We start from the raw sequence: 9667 nt of genomic DNA on the forward strand, positions 1-9667 counted from the left end.
AGCAATGATATCCCTCATTCCATGGCCTCTTCTGAATCCAGCTTGAATCTCTGGAAGTTCTCTGTCAATGTCTGCTTGTAGCCGTTTCTGTATTACCTTTAGTAAAACTTTACTTGCATGGGATATTAAAGATGTTGGCTGATGATTTCTGCATTTTGTTGGGTCACCTCTCTTTGGAATGGGCACAAATACAGATCTCTTCCAATGAGTTGTGTTCCAAATTCCTTAGCATAAATGAGTGAGGGCCTCCAGTACCGCCTCACTTTCTTGAAAGATTTCAATTTTTATTCCATCAATCCCGGTGCCTTGTTCTTTGCCAATTCCTTCAATGCACCTTGGACTTCTTCCTTCAGTATCATTGGCTCTTGACCATATGCTACCTCTTGAAATGGTTAAACATCAGCCATTTCCTTTTGGTACAGTGACTCTGTGTATTCCTTCCAATCTTCTTTTGAAGTAAAGAATAGAAATTGATAAAGCTGCTTTCTTAAAATTCAAAGTCAGAAAAAGACCAGGCTTACTGGGCAGGTAGAGACTGGTGGCACCCTGAGACTATAGCCCTTGGCCACCCTTCGAGTCTGGAACTGAACTGATCCTCATGGCTCAAGTTTCAACCAAGCAGTAGATAGGCATGTGATGGGCCAACAACACTAGTGCACACTGTAGAATGGCTAACCATTTGGCTGGTGTTTGCTGCTGTCTATCGATGATCAGGGGGTACAGGAACTGGTAGTGACCCTCACCCAGTGGTGGGGATGAGATGCAGATGTGGCTGGGCAATATGGACAAGGTTTCTGTCTCCTATCGAATGGGGTGGGAGGAGAAAACAAGAGGAAAATAAACAAACAAAAAACAGCAAAAAAAAAGAAAATAATAAAGGAGAAAAAAACAACAACAACAACCAACAAGCAGTATCAAGAAAATTGAATATAATTAAAAGCAGAAAAAAGAGAAAGGAAAATAGAAAATTTCAAGGTAGATCTGACTGCTTTTAAGCAGGGAAAAAATTAATAATTTACAGGGTAACCTCAAAGAAAAAGAATACATCTGCACATCAAAATTAAAAAAGGAGGAAAATCAGGAAGACTTAGTAAACATTAACACGGCAGAAATGAAAATAACAAGAAAACCCACAAACGAAATGAACTCAGCGTAGAGAATTATGTGGAACAAAGAATCCAACAGCACCACAAAAACCACACACATAAAAATAACAGCAATTAATGCATACCTATTGATAGTTACACTGAATGTAAATGTATTTAATGTACCAACAAGAGACAGAGAGAGCAGAATGGATAAGAAAACAGGATCCATCAATATGCTGTCTACAAGGGACACAACAAAAAGACGGAGACAGCCTAAATGCCCATCAACAGAAGAATGGTTAAACAAACTTTGGTATGTGGAATACTACAAAATGTTGAACAATCACAATGAATCTGTGAAACACCTCACAACATGTTTGAACCTGGAGGACTTTATGCTGAGTGAAATTTGTCAATCACAAAAGGACAAATAGCATATAAGACCAATGCAGTAAATTATATAAAACAAATTTCTTATGAAAGAAACAATCTATGATGGTTACATGGGGTGGGGAGGGAAAATTACTCACGGGCTAGACAGAAGCTCTGGTAGTGTAGTGGTTACGAGTTGGGCTACTAACCTCAAGGTCAGCAGTTCAAAACTACAGTTATTCCATGGAAGAAAGATGAAGCTTTCTGATCTCATAAAGAATTATAGCCTAGGGAACCTTATACAGGGTCACTATGAGTCTGAACCAACTCCATGGCACACCACCACCACCACTACAACAAGAGGGTAGACACATGTTAACATGGGTGACAGGGCAGGCAATATACACCAAGAGGGAGGTTAGCAGAGGAAAGACGAAGGTAGCAGGAGACACAGGGAGGAACGCAATACTTAAAGTGAACAAAGGGAAATACTCTTTACTGCTTCTACACTTGAGCCAACATTGCTGCTGCCACTATGTCAATCCATCTCATAGGAGTCTCCCTCTTTTGTCTCTGATTCTTGAATTTACCAAGCATGATGTCCTTCTCCAGGGACTGGTCCCTCCTGATAATACGTCTGAAGTATGAGAGACAATGTCTGGTCATTTTGACTTCTAAGGAGCGTTCTGGTTGTACTTCCTCCAAACACAGATTTCTTTGCTCTTCTGGTGGTTCATAGTACCTTTAATTGGCTCTCCAACACCATCACTCAATGCATCAATTCAATTTAGCAGCTGAGATATGCTTATTCCCACAGTGATGAAACCTGATACAGGCATATTTAACTCTATGATGACTGGCTATGAACAGCCAATTAATTAAAAGGATGTTTCATTTTGTGTGTGTGTGGGGGGGGGGGGGGTGACCTGCTCCCAATATATTAGAAATGTGGGAAAGGTTCTCTCTTGCTGGGGACCTGGGACTCTACAACTGTAAGCCATTTCCTTGGTAGTAACCTCTCTATATACATATATACGTAGCACTGGTTTTGCTTCTCTAGAAAACCTGACCTAAGACTTGGTACTCAAGTCTGATTAATTTTAAAGGCATTATATAGGGTGGAAGCATGTCTGATCTCTACTTCCTAAGAAGAGGCCTTGGGTTGATTTTGGGTTTGGTCCTCTTTCCCCCTTGTGGAGTCAGAGGAAGTCATACATGGTCCCCACTTGGTTTAAGCAGTTGGTGTCAGGAGGGAGATTCACTGCAATAGCTCCAGACTCATGGAAGCATGAGGTATTCTAAGAGAAAGAACAAAGGGGCATGGGAAATAAAACTTTTGAATTTTAGTTCATTAGTTTGGATTTTGTTACCTGTAAAGGACTTCTGGTGTGGCACTATGGGTCAGCATTGGACTGAGAACCACAAAGTCAGCAGTTCAAACCCACCAGCTGCTCCTTGGAAACCCTATACAGAGTCACTATGAGTTAGACAGCACTTAACAACAACAATGGATGAAAGGAATGTGGGGGATGAAATGCTTCATTGGATGGGAGAGCAGCAACTTCTGAAGTTGCCTAAAGCTGATTTCATGGTGGTTACACAGGATGGCTAATATGGAACCAAGCCCTACTGGAATCCACCAATGCCAGATGTATATAAATGGGGTTAGTCCAAGAGAGAAGAGATTGAACTAAAGTGTCTTGAAAACTTTGTATTTGACTGACTTATGGATATTGGTTTCTCCTGCCTATTATTGTAAAATAGACATAAATGTGTCATAGAAATGAATATTGGGAATTATGATTACAGAGAGCACTGATAAGCCCACATTCAGCCTATACTTCACTGGCCTGCTAAAAGTGGAGTTAGAATTTGTCCACAAAGAAACAGGCTTTTTGTTTAAGCTTTTGTAGAGTATGGGGCTTTAGGTAGAATCCTGAGCCCCATCCAGAACCTTCAGAGTTGGCACATTTGCATTTGAAAAGACATGCAGACTTAGCCAAAACTGCTGGGAGAACAGGAGATTCATGCAGAACAAAAGTGGATGTTTGACTCTGCGTTTCAAGAAAGCTGTTTGCTTTGAAGGCATAACGGCAAGGGAAGCTCATCAGAGAAAATCCCCTTCTAGGACTGAAAGTTAAAGGGAACCAGTGAGCCATATGCTTGCTGGTGACCCAATGGGTCTGTCTACTTGTGAGTTGAATTTGGGGAAACGCAGCAATGAAGACCTGCGCTCATTTTGGCCATGTTCCATTGGCGTCGTTGACCTTGAGATGAGGGTGAGAAGAGCAAGGGTTGGCTGGCTCAGATGTGACACATGCTATCTCTACTTATATCCTATTGGCCAAAGAAAGTCATGTGGCTATGTCTAAGGTCAGAAGAGCTTTAAACAGAAACCAGTAGTGTCATGGATTGAATTATAGTTCCCCCAAATATGTGTCAGCTTGGCTTGGGCCATAATGCTCAATGGTTTGGCAGATATGTGATTATGTAATGTGGTAGTTATAGGATGAATAGCCATGATGTGATCTGATGTAACAAACCAATAAGAGGAATAAGGCTGGGCTGCAATACTCTGAATCCCAGCCCAACCCTGATCCAACGTAAAGGAATTTCCCAGGGGTGTGGCCTGCAACATCTAAATTTTACAAAGATAAAAGGAGGGAGAAAGGAGACTTACTACCACCAAGAAAGAAGGGCCAGCAGTATTGTGTGTGTTTGGATCTGGGGTCCTGGTACTATGAAGCTCATAGAACCAGGGAAAGATGGGTGCCAAGACCCTGGGAAATCTCCAAGGAATGGTGGGTCATACAGATGCTGAAAGGAAGCAAGTACCTTTTCCCAGAGCTGACAAAGAGAGAGCCTTCCCCTAGCGCCAGCACTGTGGATTTGGACTTTTAAGTGCGTCAATTGTGACAGAATACATTTTGTTTGTTAAAGCCATCTAATTGGTTCTGTTATAGCCACACTACATAACTAAGGCCAATAAGGAGAGGCAAGGAATATTTTAACTATAATTTGCCATATATTCCCTGTTGATCACAAATATTTGCTTCCCTTATACAATCGACTGTACTATATACCCTTGGTCACAAGTATTTGCTTTCCTCCTGGTGTGGTGCTGTGGGTTAATGCGCTAGACTGCAAAGTCAGTTTGCATCGCAAGGTCGATGGTTCAAGTTCACCAGCTGCTCCTTGGAAACCCTATACAAGGTCTCTATGGGTTGGAACCAACTCGATGGCACTTAACAACAACCAACAACAACAGGAAACAACCCAAATTCCCATCTAACCATGACAGCAGGCTTTAAACCCAGCAAGTCATGGTGGTTCAACATCAGGTCTGGATGTGGCTCTTCTTGGTCTGGAGATCTAGAATGAAAACAGCAAGTGACCTGCCCTCCACACAGCCAAAGGTAAAGGAAAAACTGGAATGGGATCATCCCAGTAAGCATTTCATTTCGAAGGAATGTAAGACATGATAGACATTGCTCTATGGGAATCTTGGAATTCCACTGAGCTGACATTGCAAAGGGCTTCCTCAAGCACAGATTTCCCAATAAACATACTACATACCAGTCAGGATTGCAAATTTGGAAAGAGGCTTTGATCCTGTAGGAAGGTGCTGTGGGGTTGGAAAAGAGACAGATGCCAACCAGATCTAGAAGCAGAATCTTTAATGTGGTAAAAAATGGTGAAATTATTCACTACAGATTAGTTGTTGTTATGTGCCATGGAGTCAGTTCCAACTCATAGTGACTCTGAACAGGGTTCCAAGGTTGTGAATCTTTACAGGAGCAGAAAGCCTCTTCTTTTTCCCGCAGAGGAGCTGGTAGTTTCAAACTGCTGACCTCGTGGTTCACAGCCAGATTCGAAACCACTATGCTACCACAGATTAGTACATACGCACAAATAAACCTGTGCTTAACTAGTTGATTGAGTAATCCATCTCTAAGTCCTCTCGCCTGCGAGTGGGAGATGATGATTTTTATTTGGTTTTAGCCCTGCTCTCTGGAAGGGGTCCCTCAGATCATTGTTTCATGACTATAGGCTTTGCCCTTTGAAAAGTCCTTCCTTTTTGACTTTCTTCCTAAAAAGAGTATTGGAAAGAATAGGTCCTTCTGGGAACTATGAGATTTTCATGTTTGCTTTCTGCAATAGATTGTATTATCATTTAGAGTATTCATTGTTTCTCTCTCTGGATTCCTCACTACTGGAGGATTGTAAATGCTTGCCACTTTGATAACAAACTTGACCATGTGCCTTTTTGGCCAAAGGAAGTGATGTGTGCTACTTCTGAGTAGTATCTTTATGTAGGATGATCAATTTACCTGGAAATATTCTTTATGTGTGGTGTAAACAGTTAAGGGCTTGGCTACAGACTAAAAGTTTACTGGTTTAAATCCACCCAAAGATTGTTCAGAAGAAAGGCCTGCTGATCTGCTTCTGAAAGCTTACAGGACTATGAGGCACAGTTCTACTCTGACATAGCAGCTAGTTTTTTGTGTGTGTTTCTCTGTGTGTTGTTGTTTATTCTGAAGATAGTACTGAAAGTCTGTGTCTCAGGAGATCCTTAGTCCATGGTCAGCTGGTTGGTCACTCTAGCTTTCAGAATCATTAAGTGGTCCACCACCCTTTCTTTCCTTTTTTTAAAAGATCAGGCATGTGGCGCTGCGGGTTAATGCACTGGACAGCAATGTTGGTTTGAACTACAAGGTTGGTGGCTCAAGGTCACCAGCCACTCCTTGGAAACCCTATACAAGGTCAATATAAGTTGAACCGACTCAACTGCACTTTACAACAAGAAGTAGAAATATACTAGGTAGAAAGGATTGCCTGGGTCTGGGTCACAGAACGAATAGGAGCTGCAGTTGACCCCTATGGGCATATAATGGGAACAAAAAATAAGACTTTGTGGTTGTGAGCAAATGGAATGTGAGAGTTGACAGATCTGTCTGGTGTTTTTGTTATTAATCTATTGGTCCATTTTAGTTTGATGTCCTGGGAGGCCTCACCTCTTAGCTTCCCTCATTTTGCTAAATGCCAAATTTCTCCTTGAAACTCCAGTACTGTTATTATTAGGTTTGCAGATAAAATATAGACCACCCGTTACATGTGAATGTCAGGTATACAATAATTTTTTTGGTAATTTTTACTCAATTTATCAACTTAACTGAAAATTTAAATGTTTTTACATTTAAAAATAATTTTAATTTTAAAAAGTATGTTGTTGTTATGTGCCATGGAGTCAGTTCTGACTCATAGCAATCCCTGTACAGAGTTTCCGAGGCTATAAATCTTTACGGGAGCAGAAAGGCTCATCTTTCTCCCGTGGAACAGCTGGTAGTTTTGAACTGCTGACCTTGTGGTTTGCAGCCCAATTTGTAACCACTACACTACCAGAGCTCCTTAAAAAGTATGTACCATGCAATATTTGGAATATACTTATTCTAAAAAAAAAATCATTTGTTGCTTATCTGAAATCCAAATTTAACTGGGAATATTTAATATTTTTGTTTGCTAAATATGCCAAACTTTCTTGTGAGGAAAACATCTTCTGAGGTACCTAAGATAAGAAATATATTCAGAAAAAATCCCTTTTCTACATTTAGGCAGCCTTGTAGGTTGGAGCAGTCTCTAAACTAAACTGATGATCAGATCTATGGGAAGATTTATAAAAAGGGACCTAGGTGTGACCCTGGACCTAATGATTTAGAAGCTTTGGTGGGATACCTGGGGAATCTGTACTTTACAAATATCTTTTTTAACTTCCCAGTATATTTTTATTGGCCAGGTTTGGGAACCAATGGTCAATAGTTGTTGTTGGTAAGTGCTGTTAAGTTGGTTCTGAATCATAGCCACCCTGCATAGGTTCTGAGAAGCAGTTGGTGGATTTGAACTGCCAACCTTGTGGTGCTTCTCAAACTATAATGTACTTACACATCATCTGGAGATCTTGTTACACAGAATCTGACTGTGGTGACGGTTGCACATTCTCTGAATACACCAGAAACAATCCACTGCACATTTTAAAAGGTAAATTGAATGATGTGTGTATTATATCTTATTAAAGCTGCTAAAAAAATAATCATGGCCCTAACAATAGCTTTTACTTAGAGAGTACTGCCATATACTGAGGAAGCGTGGTGGCTCCATAAGACAAGCAAATGACTGTGAACCACACGGTCCACTGTTCAAATCCCCCAGTCGCTCCACAGGTAAAAGATGAGGCTTTCCGCTTCCACAAAGATTTTAAAAGTCTCAGAAACCCTATACAGGGTCACTATGAGTTGGACCCGCTTTGACAGACTAACCAACAACAACCATATACAGAATGCTGTATCAAGTATTTCACATACCTTTTTCATTTTTCAACATGATGAGATAGTATTATTATATCTACATGATACAACCTTGCTTGCTGAAAGTGAAGAAGACTTAAAATATTTACTGATGAAGATCAAAGACCATAGCCTTTAGTATGGATTGCATCTCAATGTAAAGAAAACAAAAATCCTCATCACTGGACCAATAAACAACATTCTTATCAATGGAGAAAAGATTGAAGTTGTCAAGGACTTCATTCTTCTTGGGTCAACTATCAATACTCATGGAAGCAGCAGTTAAGAAATCAAACAACATATTGCATTAGGCAAATCTGCTGCATTAGACCTTTTTAAAGTGTTGAAGAGCAAAGATGTCAGCTTGAGGACTAAGGTGCGCCTGACCCAAGGCATGGTATTTTCAATAACCTCATATGCATGCGAAAGCTGGACAGTGACTAAGGAAGACCATAGAAGAACTGATGCATTTGAGTTATGGTGTTGGAGGAGAATATTGAAAGTGCCCTGGGCTGCCAAAAGAACCAACAGACCTGTGTTGGAAGAAGTGCAGCCAGAGTGCTCCTTGGAGGCCAGGATGGCCAAACTTTGTCTCTCATACTTTGGACACGTTGTCAGGAGGGACCAGTCACTGGAGAAGGATATCATGGTTGGTAAGGTGGAGGGTCAGAGAAAAAGAGGAAGACCCCCAGCAGGATGGATTGACAAAGTAGCAGCATCAAGGGGTTCACACATGGCAATGATAGTGAGGTTGGCCCAGGATCGGGCAGTGTTTCATTCTGCTGTGCATAAGGTCACTATAAGTCAGTACCAACTCGATGGCACCTAACAACAACAACCTTATCGCTGAGGAAATGAAAACTCATATTTAGATCACTTGCCAAAAAACCAAAACAAAAAAAAAAAAAAACCACAACTAATAAAATTCCAGAGTCTAGATTTGAATTAATTCTACTTCTACTTCCATAGCTCTTTTTTTTTTCCTTTTTTTAAAAAACAAATCCACGATTTTATTCATTTATTTTTCAATAGGGTTAAATCCTTGAGGGGTACAACATTACACGGTTTCTGTGTCCAATGTCCTTACCAGGAAGTTTGCTTCGGAATTAGCATGAACCATGCCACTGTTTCCATGGGCACACTTTCGTTTCCTTTCCTCAGATGACTCTGACTTTGTTAGGTTTGCCATCAGGAGTCACTGGGTTAATCTTTGCTTTTTACACATAAGCAAATCTCTTGCCTAAATAGGATTTGCTTTCATCTTGAGCACAAACACCTTCAATTTTAAGAAGAGCTGATTGCTCCCATTGGTCCGGAGACTCCATTTATAGCCAGTGAAAACAGCCTTGGACCACAGCCTTCCAGACATAGTGTCGGCTTTGAAATCCTGTTCCCAGCAGGCCTCCACAGACTCCAAATGGCAGAAAGAACCCAAGGCACATGCTCTTAAGACTCAGAAGAAATGAAATCTAATTCTTTTCCATTTTATTCCAAGCATTACTGACCATGGAGTCCATAGTTTGGCACTGTAGGATAAACACTGCACTGCTAACCAAAAGGTGGGTAGTTCAAAACCACCAGCTGCTCCTCCATGGAAAAAACGCTATATATGGTCTCTATGAGTCGGAATTGACTCAATGGAACTTAACAACTATGAAATGGGCATTGTGTTTCCCCAAGTGGATTAAGATGTACCACAGGTTATTTAGAGATACTGAGTTTAAAAATGAACCTTTTAAGTGCAATGTCTGTATTTGGAATAGTACAGGGGATAATTTTAGGGCAGCACATGGAAGAATACTACAAAATTTCATAGTTATGGCATGATTTTAATGTGTATTAGAATATGTACACCTAGCATATGTC

At 40.6% G+C, this 9667-nt stretch overlaps 1 pseudogene; it reads right to left on the reverse strand.

The window, feature by feature from the left end:
• Window positions 1-8835: 8835 nt before the first annotated feature.
• LOC102835079 lies at window positions 8836-9170 on the reverse strand (annotated as a pseudogene).
• Window positions 9171-9667: the final 497 nt, after the last annotated feature.

The sequence above is a fragment of the Chrysochloris asiatica genome, unplaced genomic scaffold (genome assembly GCF_000296735.1).
Source record: "Chrysochloris asiatica unplaced genomic scaffold, ChrAsi1.0 scaffold00101, whole genome shotgun sequence".
Lineage (NCBI taxonomy): Eukaryota > Metazoa > Chordata > Mammalia > Afrosoricida > Chrysochloridae > Chrysochloris > Chrysochloris asiatica.